A 6,277-nucleotide genomic window follows, 5' to 3' on the forward strand; every position below is an offset into this window, starting at 1 on the left:
TAAGGACATTTCTAAGTGACCCCAAACTTTTGAACGGTGGTGTACATATGAGATGAGCAAAGCAAAAATATTAAACATGATTAAAGCGGCCAGTGAATTCAAGTCTACGTACAGTGAGGGAAAAAAGTATTTGATCCCCTGCTGATTTTGTACGTTTGCCCACTGACAAATAAATGATCAGTCTATAATTTTAATGGTACGTTTATTTGAACAGTGAGAGACAGAATAACAACAAAAACATCCAGAAAAAACGCATGTCAAAAATGTTATAAATTGATTTACATTTTAATGAGGGAAATAAGTATTTCACCCCCTCTCAATCAGAAAGATTTCTGGCTCCCAGGTGTCTTTTATACAGGTAACGAGCTGAGATTAGGAGCACACTCTTAAAGGGAGTGCTCCTAATCTCAGCTTGTTACCTGTATAAAAGACACCTGTCCACAGAAGCAATCAATCAATCAGATTCCACCATGGCCAAGACCAAAGAGCTCTCCAAGGATGTCAGGGACAAGATTGTAGACCTACACAAGGCTGGAATGGGCTACAAGACAATCGCCAAGCAGCTTGGTGAGAAGGTGACAACAGTTGGTGCGATTATTCGCAAATGGAAGAAACACAAAAGAACTGTCAATCTCCCTCGGCCTGGGGCTCCATGCAATAATCACCAGAACGGTGAGGAATCAGCCCAGAACTACACGGGAGGATCTTGTCATTGATATCAAGGCAGCTGGGACCATAGTCACCAAGAAAACAATTGGTAACACACTATGCCGTGAAGGACTGAAATCCTGCAGCGCCCACAAGGTCCCCCTGCTCAAGAAAGCACATATACAGGCCCGTCTGAAGTTTGCCAATAAACATCTGAATGATTCAGAGGAGAACTGGGTGAAAGTGTTGTGGTCAGATGAGACCAAAATCGAGCTCTTTGGCATCAACTCAACTCACCGTGTTTGGAGGAGGAGGAACGCTGCCTATGACCCCATGAACACCATCCCCACCGTCAATCGTGGAGGTGGAAACATTATGCTTTGGGGGTGTTTTTCTGCTAAGGGGACAGGACAACTTCACCGCATCAAAGGGACGATGGACGGGGCCATGTACCGTCAAATCTTGGGTGCGAACCTCCTTCCCTCAGCCAGGGCATTGAAAATGGGTTGTGGATGGGTATTCCAGCATGACAATGACCCAAAACACACGGCCAAGGCAACAAAGGAGTGGCTCAAGAAGAAGCACATTAAGGTCCTGGAGTGGCCTAGCCAGTCTCCAGACCTTAATCCCATAGAAAATCTGTGGAGGGAGCTGAAGGTTCGAGTTGCCAAATGTCAGGCTCGAAACCTTAATGACTTGGAGAAGATCTGCAAAGAGGAGTGGAACAAAATCCCTCCTGAGATGTGTGCAAACCTGGTGGCCAACTACAAGAAACGTCTGACCTCTGTGATTGCCAACAAGGGTTTTGCCACCAAGTACTACATCATGTTTTGCAGAGCGGTCAAATACTTATTTCCCTCATTAAAATGCAAATCAATTCATAACATTTTTGACATGCGTTTTTCTGGATTGTTTTGTTGTTATTCTATCTCTCAATGTTCAAATAAACCTACCATTAAAATTATAGACTGATCATGTCTTTGTCAGTGGGCAAATGTACAAAATCAGCAGCGGCCTCTAAGGTGCAGGGTTACGTAACCGGGTGGAAGCCGCCTAGTATTGTCTATTTAACAGTCTGATGGCCTTGAGATAGAAGCTGTTTTTCCGTCTCTCAGTCCCAGCTTTGATGCACTTGTACTGACCTCGCCTTCTGGATGATAGCGGGGTGAACAGGCAGTGGCTCGGGTGATAGTTGTCCTTGATGATCTTTTTGGCCTTCCTGTGACATCGGGTGCTGTAGGTGTCCTGGAGGGCAGGTAGTTTGCCCCCGATGATGCATTGGGTAGAACGCACCACCCTCTGGAGAGCCCTTTGTAGTACGTGATTGTCTGTAGACCCTGCCACATACGTCTCGTGTCTGAGCCGTTGAATTGCAACTCCACTTTTTTTACGGAGGGAATAACTACACTGTTTGTATTCAGCCATATTCCCAGTCACCTTGCCATGGTTAAATGCGGTGGTTCGCGCTTTCAGTTTTGCGCGAATGCTGCCATCTATCCACGGTTTCTGATTTGGGTAGGTTTTAATAGTCACAGTTGTTACAACATCTCCTATACACTTCCTGATGAACTCAGTCACCGTAATCTTGTATTCGTCAATGTTATTCTCATAGGCTACCCGGAACATATCCCAGTCCGCGTGATCAAAACAATCTTGAAGCATGGATTCCGATTGGTCAGACCAGCGTTGAATAGTCCTTAGCACGGGTACTTCCAGTTTGAGTTTCTGCCTATAGGAAGGGAGGAGCAAAATGGAGTCGCGATCAGATTTGCCGAAGGGAGGGCGGGGGAGGGCCTTGTAGGCATTTCGAAAAGATGAGTAGCAGTGGTCTAATGTTTTCTCAGAGCGAGTTCTACAGTCAATGTGTTGGTAGAACTTCGGTAGCGTTTTCCTCAAATTTGCTTTGTTAAAATCCCCAGCTACAATAAATGCGGACTCAGGGTATGTGGTTTCATTTTTTAGTGATCCAATTTACATTTTAGTCATTTAGCAGACGCTCTTATCCATAGCGACTTACAATTAGTGAGTGCATACATTTTTCATACTGGCCCCCCATGGGAATCGAACCCACAACCCTTGCGTTGTAAGCACCATGCTCTACCAACTGAGCTATAGGAGGGTCAATTTGCATAATGTCCAGCCAATTTGCATAATGTCCAGCGTAGATCTTTGAGGGCCGTCGTGGTATTGGCTTGAGGGGGAATATACACGGCTGTGACTATAACCAAAGATAATGTCACGCCCTGGCTCTGGGGACTCTTAAATGTTGAGCCAGGGTGTGGAGTTTCTATGTATTATTTTCTATGTTAGTTCTAGATCGTGTTAGATCTATGTTGGCCAGGGTGGTTCCCAATCAGAGGCAGCTGTATCTCATTGTCTCTGATTGGGGACCATACTTAGGCAGCCTGTTTGGCACTAGTCGGTGTGGGATCTTGTTCCGTAAGGTTTGTGTTGTGTAACCTAGGACTTCACGTTTCGTTTGTTTGTTGTTTTGTCGTGAGTTAAGTACTTAATAAAATATGTACGCTAATCACGCTGCGCCATGGTCCGTATCTTCCATGAACGATCGTGACAGAAGATCCCACCAAAAGAGGACCAAGCAGCGTGCCCAGGAGGAGAAGATAGCGATGTCTCAGGTGGGCAAATGGTGGTCATGGGAGGAGATATTCGCGGGGAAAGGGCCATGGGCAAAGGTAAATGCCCAGGCAGGAGAGGAGAAACAGCGGCAACCGTGCCGACGACGGACACGCGAGAGGCAACCCCAATAATGTTTTTTGGGGGGCACACGCCGTGGACGACGGGGCAGCAGGAGGCAGCTACAGGGCGAATCTGCAGACTAGGAGAGGAGGCCACCAGGTTACGGGGGCTATTGGTCATGAGGGAGCAGGAGTTAATTGGTCAGAGGGAGGAGCTACTGGAGGCGATAAGGGAGAAGGAGAGTGTAGAGGCACGGCGAGAGGAGCTGGTTAGGCAGCAGAAGGAGCGGAGGTTTATCAGGAAACCCAGTCCCGCTCCTCGCACCAAGAAAGTGGTGTGTGTCACCAGTCCGGTCCGGCCCGTTCCTGATCCCCGCACTAAGTTAGTGGTGCATGTTCCCAGTACGGCCCGACCCGTTCCTGCTCCTCGCACTAAGCCAGTGGTGCGTGTTCCCAGTCCGGCCCGGCCGTTCCTGCTCCCCGCACCAAGCCGGTGGTGCGTGTTCCCAGTCCGGCCCGGCCCGTTCCTGCTCCCCGCACCAAGCCAGTGGTGCGTATTCCCAGTCCAGCCCGGCCCGTTCCTGTCCCTCGCACCAAGCCAGTGGTGCGCTTCGCCAGCCCGGTCCGGCCCGTTCCTGCCCCTCGCACCAAGCCAGTGGTGCGCGTCGCCAGCCCGGCCCGGCCCGTTCCTGCCCCTCGCACCAAGCCAGTGGTGCGCGTCGCCAGCCCGGCCCGGCCCGGCCCGTTCCTGCCCCTCGCACCAAGCCAGTGGTGCGCGTCGTCAGCCCGGTCCGGCCTGTTCCTGCTCCTCCCACACCAAGCCAGTGGTGCGCGTCGTCAGCCCGGTCCGGCCCGTTCCTGCTCCCCGCACCAAGCCAGTGGTGCGTGTGTCCAGTCCGGCACGGCCCGTGCCTGTTTCACCGGTGCCTGGTCCGGCACCGGTCAGCTGCTCCACTCCGGAGCCAGAGCAATCCGCTCCACCGGGGTCCGGTCCAACTCCAGTCAGCGGATCCACTCTGGAGCCAGAGCAATCCGCTCCACCGGTGTCCAGTCCAGCTCCGGCCAGCGGCTCCAGTCTGGAGCCTGTACGGTTTGATCCACCGTCGTCGGGTCCAGCTCCAGTCAGCGGTGCCAGACCAGATCAGGGGCGCAACGGGGAGTTGGAGAGAAAGTGGTGGTCACGCCCGGAGCCGGATCCGCCTCCGAGGCGGAATGCCCACCCGGCCCCTACCCTGTTGTGTTTGTGTGGCGCGGTCGCAGGCCATTGGGCCCACAGGGGTCCTCAGGTTAAGAATCACAACTAAGCTGATATCCCCAGTTATGTTCCCTGGTAACAATACATTCTAATCTTGTCAATAAGATGCTCTATGTGTCTAAATGTTGTTTTTCTGCAAGTAAACAAATGATTGTCCTTCCAAGTGAATGAAGAGAAGCTTCTGCCCACCGCACATTGACAAAAAAACAACACCAGGAAACTGGCTCGTGGGGCATTTATGTCCTGAATGATGCCTGACAGTTAACCTTGTCTCCCAGGCTTCTTTCCGCCCCCAAGACTACAGCCAATCGCATGCAAGGCACAACGGCCCTTACAAAAATGAATTTGTTGCTGCAAACTTCCCGCAAGTTTGTGGCAAATTTTTTGCAAACTAAATAGTATTCCACAAAATGTTGCCTTATTTACATAAGTATTAAGTATTCAATATCAATAGCAGCCTCTGAGGCTGCAATTGAATCTGATCAGCCTGCCAGGAATAGAGCTAACCCATTCTGGATCATATGCATCAGCCTATAAGGGAGTGACAGCTAATCTGCCTGCAATGATCTTTTACCTATGAAACAGTCCACAAGACAGCATCCTGATTTATCAGCCTCTGAGGCTGCAGTTGAATCTGATCATCCTGTCAGGAATGGAGCTCACCCACTCTGTCTATTTTTATCCACAAAACATGACGTGTCCCTTATAATTATACACAGTTATACAAGCTAACAACCCGCATAGATAACAAGCTAGCTTGCTAGCTAGCTAGCAAGACTACCTAGCTAACTAGCTAGCTCACAAGACTTGCCAAGTTAGCTGCCCCTTACCGAAAAAAACAGGCTTCTGGCAAACAGTTGTGGCAAAACTCTGGCCAATTTGCTCATATTTTCACATGCAAATTAGTTTTGTGGCAAACTGTTGCAGTAAATTTGCAGCAACTTGTGAACTTCTGGAAACAATTCTGGGAAACTGCAGATGTATTGGAAATTGGAAGCGGAAATATCACATTTACATAAGTATTCAGACCCTTTACTCAGTACTTTGTTGAAGCACCTTTGGCAGTGATTACAGCCTCGAGTCTTGGGTATGACGCTATAGGCTTGGCACACCTGTATTTGGGGAGTTTCTCCCATTCTTCTCTTCAGATCCTCTCAAGCTTTGTCAGATTGGATGGGAAGCATCGCTGCACAGCTATTTTCAGGTTTCTCCAGAGATGTTCGATCGGGTTCAAATCTGCAAGCTAGCTTGTTGTCTATGCTGGTTGTTAGCTTGCATAACTATGTATAATTATAAGGGACACGTCATGTTTTGTGGATAATATAACAATTGACAGAGTGGGTGAGCTCCATTCCTGACAGGATGATCAGATTCAACTGCAGCCTCAGAGGCTGATAAATCAGGATGCTCTCTTGTGGACTGTTTCATAGGTAAAAGATCCTTGCAGGCAGATTAGCTGTCACTCCCTTATAGGCGGATGCATATGATCCAGAATGGGTGAGCTGTATTCCTGGCAGGCTGATCAGATTCAATAACAGCCTCAGAGGCTGATAAGTCAGGATGCTGTCTTGTAGGCTGTCTACAAGGAGCCTTAGACTACCTATGAAACAGCCTAAAAGGCAGCATCTGAGGCTGAAATTGAATCTGATCAGCCTGTCAGGAATGGATCTCACACACT

This window comes from Coregonus clupeaformis, chromosome 33 (genome assembly GCF_020615455.1).
Source record: "Coregonus clupeaformis isolate EN_2021a chromosome 33, ASM2061545v1, whole genome shotgun sequence".
In the NCBI taxonomy this organism is placed as follows: domain Eukaryota; kingdom Metazoa; phylum Chordata; class Actinopteri; order Salmoniformes; family Salmonidae; genus Coregonus; species Coregonus clupeaformis.